A 12,496-nucleotide genomic window follows, 5' to 3' on the forward strand; every position below is an offset into this window, starting at 1 on the left:
ATGTGCACAAGTAGATATATAAGTTTATATGAATATACATACACAGGCATCCATATATAAAGTTAGATTCATAACTTGGGTAGTAATGTATAGGTATTGTACACCCAGTACGTAAAAGCCCCTAAAACATTCAAAAATACAAGTTAAAGTCATTTCAACATTCCAGATGCAATAGAAAATATTCTTTTCAATACTTGAAGAACATTTATTTAAAGTGCAGAGCTCACTTTTAAGTTGTAATATCATAGTTCTGTACTTCAGCACTTAGCACAATGCAACCAGCCAGACTTCAGTGTAGCACAGCAATCTGAAGACTGAAATGTCCAGCTACCCTATTGTAAGACTCAGCCTCGTATTCTGCTTTTGAAATAAAGTCTACCTTCCCCAAACTACAGAAAAGTTTGGACTAGACATTGGAGATCAGAATTTCTGTTTTCTCTTTCTCTCTCACCTCCCTCTTTTTTTTTTTTTTTTTTTTTTTTTTTTTTAAAGCAGCCACCAAAAAGGTCTGGCTTCTGAGTTTTTCAATTATTAGAAAATGGGAATAGTGCCATAAAGGCATTCTTACTTATTAAAGCTTCTCTTGTGTTTCTTTACCTGATGTCTTCCTTTGTGTAATGCCTGCCTAGCAATACTAGCAAATTGTTTCTGAAGAGCTACAGAGAAGAAAAGGCTTTGATCCAATAGAAACACATCAGTGTAATAGCAGTAGATACCTCTTATTTTCCAGTCTTTCAATGCCCCCCTTCAATTCACAAAACACACACTCAGTGATTAAAAATTCCTGTCATTTTTGTTTTAGAAGCCGGGAACCTACAACTTTAAAGTGTGGCAAAGTAAATCTTCTGCCGGAGTGATCAAGGAATTATGCTATTGTTCTGTCTTTATATTTTCCACAATGCATAAAGCATCACTGTCCTTAATTGTTCTTTCATCTCACCCATTGACTTGAAATCAGCATTGCTCTCCAGGAGTAGTATTAGCTTGAGAACTAGTAAAGAAAAGCAAAGAGGCTTAGCATACCTCAGCACTGCAGATTAAGTGCCTCTTCAAAGATGTCACCCCAGATGTGGCAGGCTACATTCCTACTTTCCCCTGGCAACAGCTGTGGAGCCACATCAGTGCTACTGCCTTATGTTCCTGAACATTATGAGAAGGAATAAAAGCTGCCTTTTTAATGGCCTGGGTTTGTGTTGGAGGCATAATTTTCTGTTTACATTTCAAAAGGGCAAACCTTCTTGTGTTTTCACTGCTGACAGATAACAATGAGTTGATGTACCATAAGCAATGTTTCCTTTTTGGGCTATTTGATAGTGCACTGTCTCTTGGTTTGGTTCGTTATTCCTCTCAGAGACCGCAATCTCTCTTTTACTGGGCTGTGATTACAAGCAGCTGCTTGTAATTTCTTTAATGCCTTTGGTTGATTTCAGAATTGCTTTATTTCACTTCCAGTTAAAAGTGGTCAGTGGTGTGAGTTACTGTGAAATGGCCTGAACACAGCCAGGCTACAGGTGCAGCAGATGCAGGAAAAGGAGGGTTTCAGGAGCAAGAGTGGGCTCCATCTGGTGTGGGATTATTCTCACAGGGGCAAAGAGTGAAAATTGCACAGCTGCATTATACAAGGGTAAGAGCATTTGCTTTTTCACGTGTGCCTCAGATAACCCAGGCTGGACTCAAACTGTTATAGAGAAGTGAAAGTTTCTGTAGCCCATCTGAGGCCTCTGAATCACCTCTCTCCCACTATAAAGATGTTACAACTCTGAAAAATAAATGCCACTAGTGAAAAACAGGTAAACATACCAACCACTCCCTCCACCTTACTGCCTTTGATTAGTTGCAATTTATCTGTATTCTAAAACTTGGCAGTATGTTGGCTTTTGGGCACATCCAACTTTTCTGGCTATTTTTTGGAAGGTGAAGACTTCACGCAATGTAATTTCTTTTATGTCCGTGTGAGCCTTTTATTTCAAAACCTCTAATACACACAATTCAAATTGCACTACATGTAACACTTTCCTCTGAACTCTTCCCTTCCCAATGCATGTATTAAGCCATTAGATTTTAACTCTCTTGCCCAGATGTGGGATGTCCCTTCACTCTGCCAGAGGTTTTTTGCTATTATCAGTCCTGAAAGTTCCTCTTTTCTGCTAGGCTGCTTCCTCTAACCCACATCAATATTAGATAGTTTCATTGATCTATCTGAGGGATTCTACATTGCTAATCTCTAGATGAATTTTCATCTGACCCATCTCAGACTATAGACTGTGTATTTTTTGCAGAGATCACCACTACTTGCTTCGCTGTTTTTCCACTATTTAACACATTGCTAGTGCACGCAGAACTGGTAGAAATATATCCAGAGCACAATTAATTCAAGATTAGTAGCCTTCATGTAGCTAATTGATTGACTTGGAATCTAGCTTACAAATTTATCACATTTAACACTCCGTTGTGAATGCATGCCAGTCATTGTCAGAGAGGAAAATGAATTACAGAAACCCCTGGTGTAATCCTCTCGGAAATTCATGTTTCCAGGCCTACAAAATACAAAAGAGTACCCTTACTGCAGGTTACACACAGTGTATTTAGGAATAACCTCAGTGAAGGAAGTATAAGTAGATCTATTTCATCTACCCACTAGTATAGTAACATGATTTCAAATATGTGACCTATTCATAATCCTCAGAACATCTTTTTTTATAAGTAGCAACTGGATGTTTCTGAATGGATCCAGTTTATCTCTGTATGGTTAATAATTTATTATTTTATGTGTATATTACACAACTATTTTAAGGTTCACCTTGATGATAGTGGTACAAAAAAAAATGTCTTATTAGGATGTCTCTGTTACCCAGAATTGATTTGTACTGTAGCTAATGAACAAAATGCAATTTTGTTTACAGACTGTGTCCTCTATTGTAGGTCATTCCTATGAATATCCTGGCTATTAAATGACATCAATTCTACCTACCTATTTAAGATGCAGGATAAACTAAAAGGAATTTAGTATTAGAGGAATAGTTTAGGACAACCAACCTGAGTTTATTCCTCACAGAGCATTTGCTGCTTGCTCTGCTGTAGGGAAGTAGCTCTGAAAGCAGCAGTTCCTCTGTGCATTCACAGACATCCAAGCCCCTTGTTACACATCAGAATATGGATACTCAGGTTGATGAATCTCCTTTCCCTATGGACATGCACGAAGGAAGGAATCAAATGTGAGAAAGAAGGCCAAAAGGAAGGGTGAGAGAGTGAAGACAGTGTGAATAAAATGCTCAAAAGGGGCAGAACCTTCTAATGTTGCTACATGAAACGGAGAGTAACAGACATGAGTGAAATAAACAACTTCCTTCCCAGCTACATTTTTCTACTGAATACTGCAGGAAGCATTACGGTTAGTATGTTGTGACTAGGTGGCCCCTGTTGTCCACAGAAACATGAATGACTTATGAAGTCTCAAGTGGTTCTTATTTCTAATAAAACAAATTTTTTCATAAGCTGTGAATCAGCCATTGCTTGGCAAATTCTTGATTACTCTTAATTTAAGCTTTATATAGAGCTTATTTGTCTACTTACAAAATAACAGCAAAATTTTCTTTTCTGATCATCCTAAAGGATGTTACCCCTGTAGTTTCTGGAAAATGTAAATGGGATTTCCCAGGAAAGAAACAACTTTATCCATAATAATAAAAACCTCAATGGTTACATATAAATTTTTTCTTAGTGTGCAAAGGTTTTCTGTGCCCATATCGCGTCCAGTGCAACTACACAAGAAAGACATAACAAACCCCTCATAGGCCATACAGCAAAGTGATCTGAAACTCTGGTCTGCTAGGCAAATTCATACACACTTTTGTTTCTGTTATACATATGGAACACTCATATCATCTAGATGTGCATACGCTAGATTACAAAATGCCTAATCGTTTTCTCTGTGGATTTGTTTCAATTGCAGATGCAAAGGTTAACAGTGTTTGTCAATAGCTGTCTTATATTTGCATGAGCAAATAGTAATTGTCCTTGCAACTGTACACTTACATTACTCAAAAATTTAGCCCACAAAATCATCAATTCATAGTTAATGAAAGTAAGATGTTGCCTTTGACACCCAAAGGAGCTACAGACTGATATTTATGAACTCTTTTGTTACAGAAACTGATACATTTATGAAATTATGTGAAGGGAAGCTGAAGTGTTTCCATCACTTGTCTGCTGAAGTTAGGCAGATGGTTTCATTAACACACCTTCTCAAGTGTGTACTTTAAATTTACAAAGATACAACAAGTGCGACCCTAGCATTCAGGATCACATTCTTCTCTTCAATGCATGGGTATAGCACACTTCGGAGACACAGGTGGGTAAGAATGTAATTTTGTCCACCAGGCTTAACAAAGCACAATGAAGGGCAGCATGAGTACACAGTCAGTGGCAATACTGCAGCAGTTCTTCCTCTGAGTCTAACAGTTTCTGGGGTCTCAGATCCTACATACCATATGAGCTGTAATACCTAGACACTAAAGGATTAGTAACGGACAGGGTGACAGACTGGACTATGAATTCTCTGGTTTTGAATTCAGGCCTGACTTTTCATAAAGTTTTATTTTAGTTATTTTTAAATAAACCAAACTACAGATATTTAATGAGTATTTAATACATGTATGTAATTCTATGTCGTGTACATTAAGACTGAAAGTTGTGCTTTGCACCCACAAAAATTTTATTCAATTCTTTTCTTTAATCCTTCATTCATATATAGTCACAAAGCCAACCCTGCTTAAACTTTTCTGTGATGGGCAGCCGCAACTCAGATTACTGTGTTAACAGATCTCATGTAATTTGTTTGCAGGCATCAAAGGGTGTAAAACTTGGCTGTAATTTTTAACTTGAAAGAGGGGTGTAGGTCTCAGCCTAGTAGAACTGATACATCTACATGGGACATGAAATCTGCTGAAGATATTAAAATGTACAGTGAAAAAAAAAACCTGTATAAAAGCTCTCCAGAAAAGGAGAAAAAATTAAAAGTACTTTTCCTCACCACTCAGGTATTTGTCTGAACTTGCATCAAAGAAGGCCCTGTCATAGATAGAGCAGATGTCACAGAAGAAACAGCACCCTTTAAGAAAGGATGTTATGAACAGACATAAAAACACTGCTAGGGAAAGCAAACAAGCCAGGAAAGAAAGCTTTCATTCTGAAAATAATGGACATTAAACCATGCTAAGGAACTAGGATCAACCTACATATTAAATTAGGAAGAAAACCTTTAGTACCATAAACATACTCAAAAGTTCTCTGGAGATAGAGGGAAAAAGAGTCCCCTTTCTACCTTTTATTTAATGTATATTTGGTGCTTTAACAGATGAAGTGCAGCATTTTTTTCCCACCCACACTCCCCATATTGTCTTCTTAAAGGTCACATATTTAAAATAAGTAAACACAAAAGCTCAGTCATGGCGAAAGCTGTGTGCTAACATTACTGCTTTATAGAATTCCTAGTAAAAAAGGGATAGATTTCTGGCCAGAAACAAGACAATAGAAAATCAGGTACAGTGGAAGTTTTTATCTATATAAAGCTACTACGTGCTTCCTTACCTGACTTTGACATGGGCCACAGCAGTAGCTAATAATTTTCCATAGCAATTCCTATCTCTGAGATAAAAAACACAGAAGCCATGTGTTTTCTTCGGAATGACTAATCAGGGTCAATCAGCAAGCATACGCTTAGTTGCCCTCTTTGCTATCCCTCAGATAATTCAAACCATGATCTGTAACAGAATGGGTAAAATAGGATGGGAGAGTGGGGTAGGAGGTGGATATTGTGGAGAGCTAAGAATCCAGACAGAGAGAAAAGGGAAACTGAAAGACAAGCAGTGGAATTAAAATAGTATGTGCAGGAGAACCCAAGAGGGGGATGTTGCTCTCAAAATAAAAAAAATTTGATTTGACATGCCTAAGCTAAGTGGATTTCTTGAACTATGTTAATTTTTTTTCTGTTTATTATTCTCTCCTGTATAAAATGTGGGAGGCCTACTACACTCAGGATTCTCCTCACATAACTGTGGGATGAGAGCCATTCCCAAATGCATAGAGCTGGGAGGAGAGCAAAGATGAGGAAATGAAGCCATATGGAAGCACAGAGAGTAGGAGCAGGAAAGAGAAAATGAAGATAATATCAGAGAGTTGGAGAAAAAATAAAAATAATAGGAATCCATATGTATGTTCAGGACTTCCTGGGCAGAGGTATTGTAAGTGAGCCACAAAGATCTTGTGCAGTGATTTGAGTTCCAGGCCACCTCAGATATGCAGCACTGTTGCAGACCAACTTTGATGTGCACATGTAATGGGTCAGAGACATCCAGGACACTGTAAACTCATGGCAGATGATCTGAACAAATCATCTGTGCACGCACAATGCTCAGACATTGGATTTGCAGGTGTCCAGAAGCTCCCAAGTAACCACAATTCTCACCAAACTATACAACAAGAGACCAAATTATTTTTTCAATTTTCTTGTGAAAAAGCGTCTCTAGAAACCCATATGCCTGGTGGCCTAAGGAAGTCTGCAGAAAACATGAGAAGGAACATAGCAAAAGTAGGTAATAGAAGGGTGAATAATGAGTGAAGAAATATCACATGCTAGAAATCAGGTTCTCTTCACAGCTAGTGACAGCAATTATTGCAATCAGAAGAGGTGATGGTGAAGTAAAAAGAGCAGCAGTAATGTCTGTATTATCTAAATACCTACAAGTAAGGCACTGACACACATCTAAAAGATCAGAGAAAAGAGAGAGCAGAAAGAGGAATTAAAAAGGAGAATGCTGGAGTATCACAGTATTTCCCAGTTGTATCCAATTCCATCTGGCTTATAAGACCTATTCCTTGTCAAATTCAACTTTATTGATTTTTTGCAAATAAATCACTGCCTAAGTCCAATTTTACAAACAACCATGCTGAGTGTAATGGAATGGATGAATTCTCAGAAGGTGTAAACCTAGTGTAGACGGCTTTACAACAGTCCTTCTCACTCTGTTCTTTACTTTAAAGGCCAGTGGGGTAAGGATGGATAAGGTCAGATCATGTGTCATTTCCAGTAGTCTGGAAATACAGTCTGGCTCAGAGCTAAAGAGCTCTAATTTGCAATGGTGTACCATCAGGGAAGAAAAGGCAAAGAAGGGAGGAAATGTTCCTGAAGCCAGCTATACCTTTGACTCACTAGTTATCCCATTTCTCGTCTGGCACAGCTGAGGGTTTGGTCTGGTGAGAAATTACTGTTTGCATTGCCCCTTTAAAGATGTGGTCTGAAAGCACTTTATGAGCCATGTGTATTAGTGTTCATATTTGTGTGGGTCTGTTGAGTTTTAATCAATCAGCCTTGTTTCAGAAGACTTTAATTTTGCTCTCATTAAGTATGTGTGAGTTTTGTGTGTGTGCAGGCGCATATATTTATCCCTGTCAGCATTCAGAAAATTACATGCCCCTAGTTAACATGTTGTACAGTACTACAAATTCTCATGAATATCACTTATCGCAAAGGATAAGTTCATCCAACGGAACGGAATGGAAACTTTTCTTATTTTCAAACAAATTGCCTCTGCTAAATACACAGATATTTACTGTCTGTGCTTTTTTATATTACACTTGTAAAGTATAACTGTTCCACTTACTTCTACCGTATTTCCAGAGAAAGTCCCTGACAAAACCACTGTCCAGAATTTCAGACATTAAAATAAGTCCAAAACATATTTAGAGCTGAGACACACTAAAGTATATCTTTCATATTGTCCTCATGCAATGGCTTTGCTCCAGTGGATGATAGAAGTTGACATGGAGTTTTTAGTTAATCATGTAATCACAGAAAAAATACAAAGGCAAATAAAACAAATTACATGCTAAGTAAGATCTCAAGTGTTTATCATGGTCAAACTGAAATTGCCCCTCTGTCACGTCTTATCCCACTGTAACTTAAGTAACTTCACTGCACATGGAAAAAAGAAATCTTCATCAACTCTTCTGTCCTTCTTTCTTTCTTCAGTACCACTTGTAACCTTTAGTCCTTTCATTCTTACTTTGGGCTACAAGGGTATAAAACCTGTAATTAACAACTTCTTTATTGCCTCTGCAATAGTAATTGCCGTGTATAGCCTTGAGGTACTAAGAATAAAAAATCATTTTCCTCCCCCTGCCCCTTGTATTTAACTAGCACTCCACAGTTATTATTAGGATCTTGCCAAAACTTCACCTTTCGCAAGAACCTTGTGATAAAAGTGTAATCCCCACACAGTGACCTCTGCATGCAACAATCAATACTTATGCTGTAATATTTCCCCTTCTTGATGTTTCAGAGCAGCCTTTTTAAAAAAAAAAACAGGCTGGGAAGAGATTAGATTATCAATTATCATGAAACTGTCTGCAACTTCAAAGGGCTGCAGAGCAAGGGAAACCATAGTTTATCAGGACTGTAAGCGTCCTGCAATTATCTCTCATGTCACACAGATGTAGAGCAGTAGTTGGGGGAATAGCTTGGGTCTGTGGTGAGAGACTGAGCTGGTGGAAAAATATAAAAGCAGCATTTTCTTTGGAACATGAATCATTGGTTTTGGGTCAGATATTGACAATAAGTAGGATCTTGAATGTGTTAACTACGAGCAGCTCAATCCAATATACTCATGTATCTATGCAGTGTGAGCATTTTATCGATAAGCAGACATGGGACACTTTCTTTTTCCCTGAAACTCCAATTTTTACGTAGGTCAACAGATTGTTAATAGTGTGTCAAAGAATGATGCATTGATAGTCAGTAAAACTGCAAGATGTTTGTCCTCAGTCATTCCCACAAGTATTAAGCCTATGGGTCTGCACAGGAAAACAGCTCCACAAGTCAAGTAAAACACAGAAGTTTGGAAGCAGAACTCCAGCTACTGACATCACTTCCTGACACAACGTGGCATTTTTGTTTAGTCTTGTTTTCCAGGGGGATCCATGAGGCTCCAGTTTGACCGGTGATATCTTAAGGCCAGGAACAATGGAAAATTAATGTAATGTTTATTAATACACAGAAAAAGCCTCCAGCTACACAGAGAACCAAATAAAAACAATTAAAGTAGCATGTAGTCACAAGTCTGGTTAATGTGCAACTTTCTGTGTCAGGATATGATATACTGAATGGGAATAAGTTCATAAAAGAATTGCACTTAGTTATGTTCCACCTCACTAGCCCTTTATTCCATCCAATATATAAGCCAAATATTTACCCTTGACCATGACCACAGAATGACAAGGAAAAGACGATTAGAAAACCTGGACAATTTTATTTGGCATAAACAGGACTGGTCCTTAATATGTGTAACAAAGATAAGGAATAGTAATATTAATGTGTTTAACTTACACAACATTCAAGGATCTCAATGCACTCCACAGCAATGCAGATAATATCATGCAGTTTATGTATAATGAGCCTTACTCTACACGGACAGATGGTAACAGCTCCCACCTCCAAATTTGTGCACAGGTGAGGAATAACTGAAGAGAGACCCAACTGGTCTGACATGGTAGAACAGAATGAATAATGTTAGAAGCTTTATTCTCTTGCCCCTCTTTTGTTTCTTCATAGTTGATCTCTATGTTACAGCACTATGCTATTTGTTGTTATTGACATTTCCGCAGGATTGCTTATCACCCAAGATACCGGATAATGCCTAAGCTAAGACCAAATATCAGTCTATGGTTTCCTTATGCTTTTAGCCAAGCAAACCATAATAGAAGATAGACCTAAACTTTGAGGGAGCCAGGAAGATTAAAAAGTTATAAACTGTGTGCTGAGTGGAATATCTGGATCCTTTTTCTTTCTTGTTAAAGTAAGAAACAGGCCATGTACCAAAGCTAATAACATTTTACATAAAAATGTTCTCAGGATTATATCTGACAAAGAACTAGAATTTAGGTCCTCTCACAAGAAACTAGAAAGAAAAACGAAAACCATTCAGAGTGTATGCATTATTTCTATCTCCAGGTGGCTGTTAACCAGGTAATGTAGGAGACATTCAGATTCCTGATGGCCCTCTGAGGACCTGCTCAGCACGGAGCACAATATTTCAAATAAATAGTAAATACAGAGACTATGCCCCACTGCTTCCTAGGATATCTGGTATCTATCCCATTAGGGGTCTCTGATGGCCTATTGGAATACTAAGAGGTCAAAGGGTTGAAAAATGAGAGAAAAATAGGGAATCAAGTTAATTTTTTTGTGGACAGTTTTGTGGCTCATCTTTCCACAGCTGTCATTTTGCCACCTGCTGGTTTTTAACCTACTTCTCTTCAAATAAAGTGGCTGTAGCTGAAATCTAATCCACTGATTCCTCTTACAGGGATAAATCTGAACCTGATATATGCTTAGAGTCTACTCTTCTGAGTTGGTGTACATTTGGCCTTGTCTCAAAAAAGCACTGGCAAAACAGGATACCCCAACTTTGACCACTGCATGGTAAAGACCTTGAAAGATTATAGAATAATGTTTGATGTGAGATACTGTGATTGGGATTGGACTTTCTGAGTTCCTTGGGTTTTTTTAGACCTCATGTCTCAAGATGCAGAGAGGTAGGGTTTCTAGTGAAAAAGTTTTCCATCTTGTTTGAAGATGTATTTTGTCCCTATATGACACTGATACAACCTGGAATTTATTTCCTTTGCTGATGGCTGGAAGAGAAAACATTTTCAAACATTTGCTGCATCTAGAGCCAATATGTAAAGAACATTTTCCCTTATTCAAACCTAACTTTTACTTAGTTACATGTATGTTATTTTTTATACCAAAAAAACTTTATAAATACTAAAATTTAAAATATGGGCTTCCTACAGATTTATATGACATTGCATTTAATCTTCAATGATGTCATGATGCCAGATGAAACAGTTTCCTGGGGCAAAAAAGTACAGATAATCTGTTAAACCCATTTAGGAATTAACTTGAGCATCTTATTGTCAGATTAAACTCTGAATTGCCAGTGTTCTTTTGCTAGTGTTAACAGCAGACACACAGTTATTTCATGTGTATTTTAGATGAGAAAAAAGAAAGATATCTCTTTGTAAAATGTTGTGGTACATCATGTCTGTTTTAGATATGCAGGTTGACCTTAGCTGGGTCAGGCCTCCTTTTTCCTCATGTTTTGCTGAAGGAAGGTCCTTTCAAGAAGAAACACACATGTATACTTGTAATAAAATAAAACATTATTTCCTGCCTTTCCCATTTCAGACAGGCAAGGAAATGAGTGCTCTTCTCCATCATATACAATTTGCATGTCCTTTTCTGCCTACTTTTTTGTTCAGAAGGCAGTTAAGGAGGGTGGAAAGGACACTATAATCTCTGGGCGAGTCTTGCTTGTGTTCTGAGCTTGGCAAAGCCTCCTCAACCATCTAATTAGCCTTTAAATGAGAGCTGGGAGGGCACTTCTGAAGCAAATCTTGCCATCAATGTCATGTACCAGACTCTAAGTGTGGAGTAATCTCAGAGACATAAACTGGACTCCTTTCAGATGAAAATGTACCAGAACCTGCACTTCCACTGCAAGAGCACATCAGCGCTATTCTAAAAGAAATCTCCCCAAAACATACATGGCATGGATGCCATGTCCTTAGCACCATTTGCATCCTTCCATTCAGCGACACTTACCAGTGCTACCCCACTTGCTAACATACAGAGTCACACGCTTTCCCCCAGATTCCTGAAATCCTGGGGGCAGGGGCAGGAGGAACAGCATTGTGGGACCAGGCTGGTCCATGGTGCACAGTTTGCACTGCACATGCTCATCTGAGCACAGGGACAATTAAATACAACATTTGACATAAGCAACATCCCTGTGGAACAAGGACACCTTGATAGCCAAACTGTTATTTATGTAACTGGAGGGTTATATAAATCAGCAGGCTTTGGGGGCAAAAACCATTTGTTTGTCAAGCTTCTGTATGGTGTCTGGCAACAGGGAGGCCCTGATCCATGACCTATCCTCTAGGCACAACCAAAACACAATAAAAAGAATTTGCTTGGCCACTGGGCAAACAGAAGAGAAAGATAGCTCCTGCCCTGCAGAGCTTACCTCTCCTGGCAATAAGGGGACAGTTCTTTCATATACAAACAGACAGCTTGGATTTGTTTAGATATCAGTTAACAGATTAAGTGTCTAAGTCTACACATTCCCCCTCATTACGTGATTGCATGATCTGAGGTCTTGGATATTAAATGATCATTTTGCTAGAAGTTTACTGAAATCAAAAAGCTAAAACTAAGTTAATGGTTTTGATAGTCTCAACAAAGTACAGCATGAGATTTAAAATATAAGTATATTGGGACCATCTGGTTGAAGCAGCATGAGTTCATTTAAGAGGAGGTAGCTATACCAATTTACATCAGATGAAGAACATGTCTGAAGAACGTACTTTTAACTATCTGCTTTGGTACCTGCCTTGTCCATTGCATGCAGCCATCCTAACTGGCTCATGCAAATAA

The sequence above is a fragment of the Athene noctua genome, chromosome 2, assembly GCF_965140245.1.
Source record: "Athene noctua chromosome 2, bAthNoc1.hap1.1, whole genome shotgun sequence".
NCBI classification, from domain to species: domain Eukaryota; kingdom Metazoa; phylum Chordata; class Aves; order Strigiformes; family Strigidae; genus Athene; species Athene noctua.